The sequence below is a fragment of the Phyllostomus discolor genome, unplaced genomic scaffold (genome assembly GCF_004126475.2).
Source record: "Phyllostomus discolor isolate MPI-MPIP mPhyDis1 unplaced genomic scaffold, mPhyDis1.pri.v3 mPhyDis1_scaffold_59, whole genome shotgun sequence".
NCBI classification, from domain to species: domain Eukaryota; kingdom Metazoa; phylum Chordata; class Mammalia; order Chiroptera; family Phyllostomidae; genus Phyllostomus; species Phyllostomus discolor.
Window position 1 is genome coordinate 2,849 of NW_023397544.1, and position 12,291 is coordinate 15,139.

At 41.3% G+C, this 12,291-nt stretch overlaps 3 non-coding genes and 3 pseudogenes across 3 annotated transcripts; 1 reads left to right on the forward strand and 5 right to left on the reverse strand.

The window, feature by feature from the left end:
- Positions 1-1,933: 1,933 nt before the first annotated feature.
- Positions 1,934-2,625, reverse strand: LOC114490408 (annotated as a pseudogene).
- Positions 2,626-3,871: 1,246 nt separating this feature from the next.
- On the reverse strand, positions 3,872-4,032 carry LOC114490409. The gene has a single exon (XR_003683953.1). It is a non-coding gene; the product is annotated as a U1 spliceosomal RNA (small nuclear RNA).
- A 3,085-nt stretch (positions 4,033-7,117) lies between these two features.
- LOC114490405 lies at positions 7,118-11,051 on the reverse strand (annotated as a pseudogene).
- On the reverse strand, positions 10,192-10,336 carry LOC114490411 (annotated as a pseudogene).
- Positions 10,916-11,076, reverse strand: LOC114490410. Its single transcript, XR_003683954.1, has one exon. It is a non-coding gene; the product is annotated as a U1 spliceosomal RNA (small nuclear RNA).
- An 899-nt stretch (positions 11,077-11,975) lies between these two features.
- On the forward strand, positions 11,976-12,079 carry LOC114490412. Its single transcript, XR_003683955.1, has one exon. It is a non-coding gene; the product is annotated as a U6 spliceosomal RNA (small nuclear RNA).
- Positions 12,080-12,291: the final 212 nt, after the last annotated feature.

The window sequence follows — 12,291 nt, forward strand, 5'->3', positions numbered from 1 at the left end:
TACAAGAAGATGAGACCTTCGCCCATTGTCCTTTAAAAGAATTTAAAGTGGGTATATCTGAAAGGAGGGATTTGTAGGAGGGTGCAGCCAAAGGGTCCCCAAATAGAGATTTGGAATGGGGTTCAGAACTCAAGGTGTCCAGGAAATATTAGAAAAATATATAGAATGTCCTCACCCTCCACCCCAGGGGAAGGGACAAATGGAGCAGGGCCATTGAGAGCTGTTTCCCATAGCAACAGCCTTGCAGCTACCCTCTGGTGTGGTCTTTTAACATATCTATGGCCTTTGGCTGGTTGCATGGATATGTTAAATAGCTCTGGCCAAGCTCTAAGCCAGGGAAATGGAAGTAACTTTCCCTAGTTACGGAGCCTGGGAGGCAACTCCCCCTGGTTACTGCGCCTGTACCTGCGTGAGAACTTGGAAATGATTGGTTCCATAACATGGGGCCACACCTGCCCAGACCCACAATGGCAGTCCAGTAAAGCTGGAAGGCTTTGAGAGTTCTGGCATGTGAGGCCGAGTGTAGGAGGAGTCGGAAATAGGGCTGCAGAAGAAGATTGGCGCGGGATTTAAAAACCCAGACTTGGCGGCCATTGAAGAGAGAACCATGCGGCTTCAGCAGAGAGGGGACTCCCGCAGCCGTGCAGACACCGTCCGGGATGCAGCCGCCTGCAGCTCCTCTACCACCCGGCTCCGAGCCCCAGCCAGCTCTGCAGCCGAGGCCGAGAGAAGGGGCCACCAGTAAGTGACTCGGGAGCACCGGGTCACTGCCCGGCCGCCGCAGCCACCGCCAGGCCTCCACAAGCTGCGCCCGCGCTCTCACCTCTCTCGGGCTCAGCTAACCTTGCAGCCACCTGCTCTGGCCAGGACACAATGAGCTCCGCGGTAGCCCTCTCGGTGCTGCTGCTGACGCCGGTGCTGCTGCTGACGCCGCTGCCGCTGTCGCTCTCCCAGAAAGAGGGATCCCCCCCCCCCGCCCCCCCCCCTGCAGCCATAGGAAAAATCACCACGCGGCTTTAGCTGGCGATCCTGGCAACACAACCAGTGGTACTGAAAACTAAAGAAGGACTGCCAGCTGAGCACAAATTACTAAAAAAAACCAGGAGCTGCCTAAGCCATGGACTTCTATTTCTTCTCCTGAGATACGGTACCCCAGACTGGGCAAAGGGGGGAAGGAAGGACTATGTGTTTGTGGGTGTTTCAAGGGACTTTGGGATTTTAACAAAGACATTAAGTCATTACTTTTAGTTTGTATAACTTGAATAAATAACTCTTTTCTTTTTCACCAATCTCTAGCACGGAGAGCTGTAATTCTCTGGCTTAGAAAAAGGTGAACCTAGTACAGGGGGACCCCAGGAGAAACGGGGATTAATTCCCTAGCATTGTGGGACCCTCTTCCCTGGTGGCTAATAGGGGAGAATCATGGGAAACCACATGCGCAGTAGCTTTAAAGTAATGCAACTACTTGTATATACTCAGTAAAAGCCCACCACAACTAGCCAAGAAGGATCCGCTCTATAAGCATAAAGTCCCTCCAGCCCATGAGGTCAATCTCTGCTTGGAGTTGGCCTGCTCCCATGTTCTCTTCTATGAACTCTGGGTGTTCGGTTCAATTCTTTGTCCCGATCACTAAGAACCTGGTTACCTGTGCACACCTGTGACACAGCTACTGTTTTTAAGTACCTTCTACTTTTTAGCGACAAGGGAAGGAAGGGAGAAAGAGAGGGAAAGAAACATTGAGGTGTGAGAGATGCATTGATCCGTTGTCTCTTGCATGCCCTCAACCGGGGACCTGGCCTGAAACCCAGGTATGTGCCCTGACCAGGAACTGAACCGACAACCAACAACCTTTTAATTCAAAGGCTGTCCCCCAATCCACTGAGCTACACCAGCCAGGGCTATGGAGCTACTTTCATAACTCTGTGGCCAAGGATCAAAGATCTTGCATTCCTGGGGGAGGGGCAAGCCCATTGTAGTTCCTCATCCAGGAAGTACCCATGGGAGGCCTCATACCAGGAGGTGGGCCCATCACTGCCTATATGGATTACCCACTGGTTCATAGGTAGGGGAGGACACCCACAGCTTGGTGGTACTGTGTTGGGCCCTCTGCAATACTAGTTGTGGCAGCAGCTGCAGCAGCTGCAATAGTGCCTCTTCTTTGTGGGCTCATCACATGTTGGGATGGCCTACAAACCCCACGAACTGGCCCAGCATGTCCTGCAGGGTGCTGGGGCATGGGAACAACAGCTGGGATTCCTCTGCCAGCAGCCCTGCTGATCCCTGGGCCCCAGCAACTCCAGCAACTGCCACTCTGGAAATACCAGTATATTTGAGGAAGTCCCTTTACTGTCACTGAGACTAGGTTCTCCCCTCTAAGCAGCACCAGACGGAGGGCTCACTTCCCTTCTCTTTCTAATTGCTTTGAGTTCTTTGGCATGATCTTCCTGAATTCATCACAATCACAGAGTATCAAATTCACATGCTTGTTGAAAGCCTTGAAGGTGCACAAGATGATATGACAATCTTGCAGGATGCACCTCATTGTGTAGTCGATGTGCTGTAGCATCTTGCTGCTCTTGCCCATAGTCATGGTGGTGGTTCTGACAGCTCCAATTTCCACTGGATTTGCCTTCATGGAGGCCTAGCCACCCTCCAGTAGCCCGTTTCCTGCCCCCAATACTGGATTTGCCTCCAGGTAATTCTTACACTCTGAAGATTAAGAATCACTGGGCCCTGCTCTGGCCAGGTAGTTCAGTTGGTTGGAGCATCATCCTGATAAGCGAAGGCTGCGGGTTTGATCCTTGGTCAGGGCACACGCAAGAATCAACCAATGAGTACAAAAATAAATGGAACAACAAATCAATGTTTCTCTTGCTCTCTCCCCTTTCCCCTCTCTCTCTGAAATAAATCACAAAATGAAAATTTAATAAAATTCTTTAAAAGGCTTTTGACTCACATAGCATTTCAGGTACATATCCACGTCATAAGTCCCAGGCAGCTGATTTCATAGTTCCTCATCCTCAAATTTAAAAGAGAGGAAAACAAGCCAAACAGGAACACAGGTTTTGGGGATAAAAAGTTCTGATTTTAAAAGTAACCATTCCTCATTTCATCCCCAATTCTATGGGTTTTTGTATTAATTCTTGCAGGCTTTAAAAACTAGTATCTAAACAGAAACCTTGAAGCTATAGTCTTAACTTTAAAGAATTAAGACCATACACGGGCTCTCCCCAGGTAGTTCAGTTGGTTACAGCATCCTCCCGACATGGCAAGATATCACCAAGATTTCAGTTCAATTCCCAGTCAGAGCACATATGAGAAAATCAACCAATGAATGAATAAATAAGTAGAAAAACAAATTGATGTTTTCTCTCTCTAAAATCAATTTTAAAAACTGCCTTTATGGAATTTACTCTAAACAGGGAAAAATTCTAATAAAAAGGGGGACAAGATTACCAAAATAGGTAGTCTAAATAAATTTGAAAAATAACATAGGAAAAGGTTTAAGAAAATGAAAATGAAACAAATCATTGTGTGAAAATCCAAATAACTTTAAAAAGCCATGTTACCTGACAAAGTATAAAACAGCAAGACAACTACACTTTTCTTTTTAAAAATGATTTTACTTATTTATTTATTTTTAGAGAGAGGGGAAGGGAGGGAGGGAGAAAGGGGGAGAAAAACATCAACCTGTGGATGTGTGGTTGCTCTCGTGCATTCCCTGTTGGGAACATGACCCAAAACACAGGCTTGTTCTCTAACTGGGAATCAAACCAGCAACCTTTTGATTAACAACTGGTTATCAAATCAGCACTCAGTCGCTAAGCCACGTCAATCAAGAAAGACAACTACTCTTGGAACAGAAGTAATTAGGGGATAATGCAAATGCAGTCCCCACTACCACAAATTATACAGTCAAGTTTCCTACATTTGGGGAAATCGCAGGGGTCAACACACCCGAGTGCAATGGGTGAGTCTTAACCTGGAAGAACCACCTTCATGATCATGGTATCTCCCACACCAAGTAAGCATGAGTTGTTGGTATTTTGGTCAGCCTCCAGACTCTTCCATGTACAAGGCTTTTATACACAGTAACTACAAAAGCCAGTACCCACAAGACCCACTTCAGTAACATTAGATATTTCAAGAAACAGAAGCTTCAATATTGCTTCTAATTTTTTTTCTGACATCTTCAGAATACCTGGCATTCCTGAAGATCTGAGCATTCATTGCATTTATTTGCATACCCACATCCTTTGCCCCATGATGTAACTTCCCCTTGCTGTCTCCTCTCCCCATCATGTCTAGATTATCTAGAAAAAACTGTAACCTTTGCTTGGGAACTAGAGGCTACAGCACTGTAAATAAAACGCTTTGGACATTTTCACACTAATCAAGGAAACTAAAGACTCTTAAGTTCTTCAGCAAACATCTCTTGGAAACTTCATACACTTCTGTGTTCAATATCCATGGTACCTGCCCTCTGCCCCCAAACAATTCCCTTGTGCCTAGGCTTGTGCCATTTTTAAAAGGAAATACCAACAAAATAGCAAAAAGAGAGAGAGAGAAAAAAAAGAAGTTGGAGGGCTCATGCTTCCAAGACTTCAAAACTTACTGCAGAACAACAGCAATAACAGTGTAGTACTGGCATAAGAACAGATATCAATGGGATAGAACTAGAAAATCCAGAAAACAAACCCTTATACTGACTGACAATTTTCAATAAGGGTGACAAAATAATTCAATGGAGGAAAGAATAGTCTTTTCAAAAGTAGTGTTGGGACAACTGAATGAGACCCTACCTCACACTTTATTCAAAAACTAACTCAAAACTTGGGGTGATAAACACACAATACAATATACAGATAATGTATTACAGAATACTACACCTGAAACCTACATAATTTTATTAACCAATGTCACCCTAATAAATTCAATTTTAAGAATAAGTCAATTAGCAAATAGAGTCCTTCTCAATAATAAGACAAACAACCCAATTAAAACTTAAGACAAAAAAATTTGAATAGACATTTCATCAAAGATGACATATGAATGGCCAATAAACACTGGAAAAGATGCTAATATCATGAATACTTGGAAAAATTAAAACTACACTATACACCTACCAAAAAATGACCACAATTCAAAGAAGCTGGCAACAATGTGAACAAACTGGGACCCTCATGCATTGCTGGTGGCAATGCAAAATGGTAAAGCCACTTTGAAAAAGTATGGCAGTTTCTTCTTTATTTTTAATTAAAGTATAGTTGACATACAATATTACATTAGCTTCAGGTATACAGTATAGTGATTCCACACTTACATTCCTTATTATGTGATCAGCATAATAAGTTTAGTAATCACCGGTCTCCATACAAAGTTATTATGATAATATTGACTAATTTCCCTATGCTGTACATTATATCCCTGTGACTTATTTTTTTAAATATAATTGGAGGTTTATACCTTTTATTCCTCTTTACATTTTTAACCCATCTCCCCATCCCCAGTAGTTTCTTTAAAAGTTAAATATGCACTAACCATATAACTGGGCCATTTTTCTCATTATGTATTTAGCCAAGAGAAATGAAAAGATATGTGTCTACATATGCAAATGTCCATAAAGGCATTATTTATAATAAACTGAAAACTAGAAATAACTCAGGTGTCTATCAAGAGAAGGACTGATATGCCCTGGCTGGAGTGACTCAGGGGACTGAGTGCCAGCCTGTGAACCGAAGGATCACTGGTTCGATTCACAGTCAGGGCACATGCCTGGATTGCAGTCCAGGTCCCCCGTGGGGTTGTGTGAGAGGTAGCCAGTCGGTGTATCTCTCATACATCAATCTCTCTCTTCCTCTCTTTCTCCCTCTCTTCCCGTCTCTCTAAAAATAAATAAATAAAATATTTTTTAAAAAGTAGGATGGATAGACAGTACGTGGTATATCCATTTAACAATAAGAAGGGACAAAAAATGATAAATGCAGGAATATGGATGAACCTAAAAAATATGCTATGTGAAAGAAGTCAGACACAAAACAGTATAAACCATATGATTCCATTTTATAAGAAATTTCAAAACCAGGTAACTCTACAGAGACAGAAACTAGATCAGTTGTTGCCTATGGCTAGGGTTGGGGAATGGGTACCAGGAATGAATGAAAATGGGAATGGTGGAATTTGGGGCCTGTCATAAAATGCTCTGAAACTGTACTGTGGTGATGGTTAGACAATTGTATAAATATATTAACCATTAAACTATATAATGGATGAATGTTATCATGTATATTATATCTCAGTAAAGCGGTTATAAATATCAAGTAAAAATAGAGCCTTTGTCTTCATAGATACATACTGAAATAATTGTGGCTGAAACACTGTAACACTCATGAGGTTTATTTCAGAATAGTCACTATTGGGGATTTAGGGTGTAGAGGTATAGGTGAAACAAGATTGGCCTTGAGTTGATCACTTTATGCAGCTGGGTATGGTTAAACGGGAGTGTCTTCTATTTTAGTTTACATTAGAAGTTTTTCATAATATAAAGGCTTAAAAGAATAAAGGGAAGTTTCATGAAGAATACCACACTGTCCCTCGTGATTATGAGTACCCTGATATGTTGATACCCCAGCTTCCCCGAGTGAGTGGGGGTGGGTGGAAAGGAGGAGCAAGAGGGACAGCCCCCTGGATTGTATACTTCATAGGTGAAAAAGGTATTAAAAGTATAGATCAAATTTAGGGATCATCTTTTCCTCCTTTCCTTCCTCTCATATCCTACATTTAATCCTCAGCAAGCAAGTCTTCTCGTTTTTTTCCTTAAAAATATGTCCAGAATCTGACTCCTCACAACTTCCAGAGCTACCCCTTAGGGACAAGGCACTCTCATCTCCTGCCTGGAAGTTTGCAGTAGTCTCTGACCTTCCTTCTTCAGTCCTTGCCCCCTCAGTCTATTAGCAATAGCAGCCAGGGATCCTGCTAAAGCCTAAGTCCAATCAGGTCACACTTCTGCTCAAAACTAATTAACACAATTCTGAGGAAATAGAAGAGGAGGGAATATTTACCAATTTCTTTTTTAAACAGGAAATAGGATTTATTGGTGGGCACAAGTAAGGAACAACTCTGAAGCCCTCAGGAGTGTGGGGCCCACCATCTGTCCAGGGGGCCATGATTAGGGACGTATTTGACCCCAGAGCCATTTGGGATAAGCCGCTTCTTGGCCACCGTGTCTTCAAATTCATCTTCATTAAATTTGGTAAAGTACAGTACTCCCTAGAGATGTGGCTTTTCTATTGACCAGGGAACTTGAACTTGGCCCAGAATAGAACCTCAATCACATACTCCTTGCTCTGCAGTTTGGTGCACATGGACATGGTGACTTGGCCAATGCAGACCCTGGACACTATGTCCTGGGGCTTTCTGAAGGAATCCCACATAAATGTCCAGACCCTAAAGCCCCAGCACAGGACAGCATCTTGTTGATGAGGTTGCTATGGAAGGCCGAGAACCATACTCAGTCAGATATGATAGCCATCTTGGCCACACCTTTCCACCATGTGTTTGTTGGCACAAATACAGGCAGCCTCCAGGGCTTCAGAGGAGAGCTGCTCACATTCACTGACACCATGTAGCCACAGAATGGGAACTCACCCACTTTTGCCTTTTTCTGCCACAGGTCAAAGATTTAGACCTTAGCCCTGGCTGGTGTTGCTCAGTGGATTGAGCACCAGTCAGCAAATCAAAAGGTCGTTGGTTCGGTTCCTAGTCAGGGCACATGCCTGGGTTGTGGGCCAAGCAAGTCCCTGGCTGAGGGTATGTGAGAGGCAACAGACTGTATCTCTCACATATCAATGTTTCTCTCCCTCTCGTTCTCCCTCCCTTCCCCTCTCTCTCTTAAAAAAAAAAAAGGAAAAAGAAAAAGATGCAGACTTTTGCATCAAGGACACTTTGGCAGAAGGGAAACTTTGGGAACCACTTGTTCTAACACTGGGCAGTGGGGTGGTGGCCATGGCAACACCAGAAGGGCACTGAAGGAAAAGAGACAATTTATTTCATGAACCAGCATTACTTTGATACTAAGCCAGATAAAGATCATATAAGAAAACTATAGACTATTCTCCCTTATGGATGTAGACACAAAATTTCATTAAAATTGCAAACCAAATCTAGCAATATACAAAAAGGGTAATACATCTAATCAAGTGGAGTTTATATAGGAATGCACAGTTGGTTTATCATTAGAAACCTCAATCCTTACAACTCTGCATATAAACAAATTAAGTAAATGCAGAAAAAATAATTAAAATTCAATACCCACTTATGAGAATAACTTTGCAAAGTATGTTTAGCTTGATAAATGGTATTATAAAAATCCTACAATTAATATACCTAATAGTGAAAGATGGAATGCTTTTCTTCCAAACTAGGATGAAAATAAGCATGACTACTTTAACCACTTTTATTCAACATTGTACTGAAGATCCTAGCAAGAGCATAAAGCAAGGAAAATAAATAAAAGCTGAAGTTTGGATAGAAAGAAGTAAAACTATCTTTATTCATATATGATGACAGTTTACATAGCAAATTCTAAAGCATTTACCCAAAAACAGCCAGCCCTGGCTGGCATAGCTCAGTGGATTGAGCACGGGCTGCAAACCAAAGTGTCCCAGGTTCGATTCCCAGCAAGGGTACATGCCTGGGTTGCAGGCCATAACCCCCAGCAACCGCACATTGATGTTTCTCTCTCTCTCTTTCTCCCTCCCTTCCCTCTCTAAAAATAAATAAATAAAATCTTCAAAAACATCCTATTAAAACTCAGAACTGAATTTAGCAAAGTCACAGGATACAAAATTAATATATAAAAATCAATTGTATTTCTCTGTTAAAAAACATTTTCTTTTTAGAGAGTGGGGAAGGGAGGGAAAAAGAGAGGGAGAGAAACATCGATCTGTTGCCTCTCACACCCCCCCAATCAGGCATGTGTCCTGACCAGGAATTGAACCAGCAACCTTTTTTTGTCACTGGCTAGCACTCAATCCACTGAATCACACCAGCCAAGGCTCAATTGTATTTCTATGTACCACCAATAATCACTTAAAAAACAAAAGTCAAAAGTCAATACTATTTACAAGTGGTAAATACTTTACATTTTCCCATCATTCACATTTCTTTTTTTTAAATTGAATTTATTGACTCAACAAAAACTACCACTGGCATTTCTCCCCACCCTTTCTTCTATCACCCTACATAGTCTACAACATCATTAAATTAATTCTTTTTATGGGTAGAAGGGGCAAAATTATAACACTTTCTTTTAAACCCCAAAGTCTTGCCAATATTCTCATTTTTCCAAGAGGGATGTCAACAAGTAATAAAGGTATACAACTTAAAGTTACTATGGGAGTCAACTGAAGAACTAAAAATTGTACCATAAATATAAGAAAAGGATAGAGGAGGGAAGGTACTGCAGTGGGGAATTTCAGCTAAATCCTTAGTATAAGTGCTGGCACAGAATATTATTTACTGAGGTAACTCGGAAGAAACAACTAAGAGAGTTTTAAAAGTAGTACTCTGGGGAGAGGGAAGGGGACAGGGTAAGAAAGATGGGTCAGGGGTTATTTTTTTCAGACTGAGCCTTTCTACATGGTGTTTATAAAATCATGTGTATAACTCTAATAAAATTATTTTGGGGAGAAAACAAAAACAAAGCAAAGTCTAGGAGAAAACACAAAAGACTGTCACTAGCACAGATTATATTGTACTTCAGTATTTAATTTGGGGGGGAAATCTAAAAATACAGCTAATGAGACATACCTGAATAGGAGTGAAAAACGCATCTAATATAACTACCCAGTTCAGGAAAGTCTAAGTGATAAATTATAAAACTCTCAGCCTTCTGCAAAATAACTTATCACTTAACACTCTTAGTCAACAAACTTAAGACAGTCCTCCTTAAATTCCACACCCCCTTTTACCCTTTGCCCTATGTGTATTCTTTTGCTCAATCTTCCCTAGACATATCTTCCTGTATATCTTCATAACAATTAGGTGCAAAAACAGATGCAGATAAGTAGTGTGAAGTCAGCCCTCTACTGGTCAACTGAATAACCACACCCTACTTTCTTAGACAAGTTTGGTGTACGTGAATCAACATGCACACTGGAAGCCATACCCATTGTTGAACATAGACTAAAACAGGGGAGAGCAGAAATTCAGCCCCCCACTATCACAACTTATGCGGTCAAGTTTCCCACAGTTGGGGAAATTGCAGGAGTCAGTACACCCAGAGTACAATGTGTGACCGCCTTCATGATCATGGTATATCCTGACAGGTAAGTATGAGTTGCTGGCATCTCCTGGCACCTCACCCTCAGATCTCAAGCACTCAACACATATGGTCACTCTCTTCATGCAAGTCCTTGACCATCACAAAATAAAAGTTTTCTCCAAATCACAGTAAAAGCCAAACAATAACATTTTGGGTTACTGCAATATTTGCAAAAATCAGAAATGTGTATGTACAATGTAAACAAGACACTGCACTTTTTTGCATACCCCAAGTATCTTTTAGTGACATCATTTTAATAGCTCTGTGACTGTGTTACCACTTAATGCAAAAGAGATTTTGCAGATGTGATTAAGGATTTGAGGTGGGGAGACTACCCTCAACTATCCAGGCGGGCCCTAATGTTACTACAGGGGTACAGGGCCCGAATAGAAAAAAAGAAAACAGGTCAGCCACAGAAACACATGTAAGAATAAGACAGAAGAGATGTCAAGCTAGAGAAATTACTGAACTAGAGGAAATACTAAACTCACTGGCTATAAAGTGGAAGGAGAAACAACAAACAAAGAATGTACACACCTAGCCTCCCCCAAGAAATACCTCACCAAAGTCTTACCTTTAGCAGATTTGACCAAGAGAGAGTGTACACACAGTCCCCACTACCACAAATTATGCAATCAAGTTTTCGACACTTGGAGAAATCACAGGAGCCAACATTCCCAGTGTGCAACACCTGAGTCTCACCCTGGGAAAACACCTTCCTGATCATGGTACCTTTCCTGCCAGGCAAGTACAAGCTAATAGCATCAACAGGCACTTAACCCTCAGATTCAAATCACTGTAAAGATAGGGTGTCTTTTATCATGCATTCCATTGACCCTCTTACTTCTGCAATAAAAACTCTCCCAACTACAATTATCATGCAGCAATATTTTGTATATCTGGATATTATCAAAATCTTAGGAGATGTATGTCTAGTGTGAGCACTACCAGCAATCACTGCACTTGCCTACATACCCCACACCCCTTTTGATGATTCATTTATGCATCCTTTTCCTAGTATAGTTAGTGGTGCTGTTCAAATAAAACAAAAGTAAAGACAATATACAGATTCAAAGACTGACAAGATAAATTTCTTCTTTCCTTCAAGAGCTTGGAACTAATGACATCACTGTGATGTCCAGTGCAGGTCATGAAGGTACTACCTTGATGAAAGGTCAAGTCTAAAAAGATGAAATTTGGCAAAACTGTATTTAAAAATCCAGCCCATGTATTGTTAAAAATAGGTGGTCGGTTCAAAGTTTCAAGCACAAGTACTAAATATGCTCTTTCAGATATGTGACAAAAGATCACCCGTACTTGAAAAAATCAATTGCACATACAATAATTCTAATTTTGAACCAAACTAGGGAAAAGCTCATGCAGGGACACCTCCTACACTTACACATTTGAAGAAGTCGAAGAGATCCACATAGTGGGAGTGTGATGATGGTCTTCACTAATCCACCTTCCTAAGACTGTCTCCCCTCTCAAGCAAGAATAAGTGGTGTTTCAACATACCCTTCAACTTTCTCATGATTCCTGAGCCCTCTCAGAATCATAATACTTCAAAAAGAACATATCCTGTCTTAGGCAATGGTTAATAATCCACATTCATGTGGATTATTCATGTCTGGATAATAAATATTATCAGGTGCTAGCTTAGGCAGCACATATATACTAAAATTGGAACAATACAGAGATCAGCATGGCCCATGCACAAGAATGACACAAATTCGTGAAGCTTCCATATTAAAAAACTACACACAGACACACTCAGGGCCTGGCACAAATAACGCCCCTTTTTATTACAAAATCATAAGCATGTAATTCTGTAACATAACAATATCACACCCAAGCATAGCATATGACATTTTAGGTGAAATGTTCAAATTAAAACTATAAATTATTACACCGTACCAACCATACTCACACAGGTGTTATTTCTGCCGCACCCTGTATTAATGTTT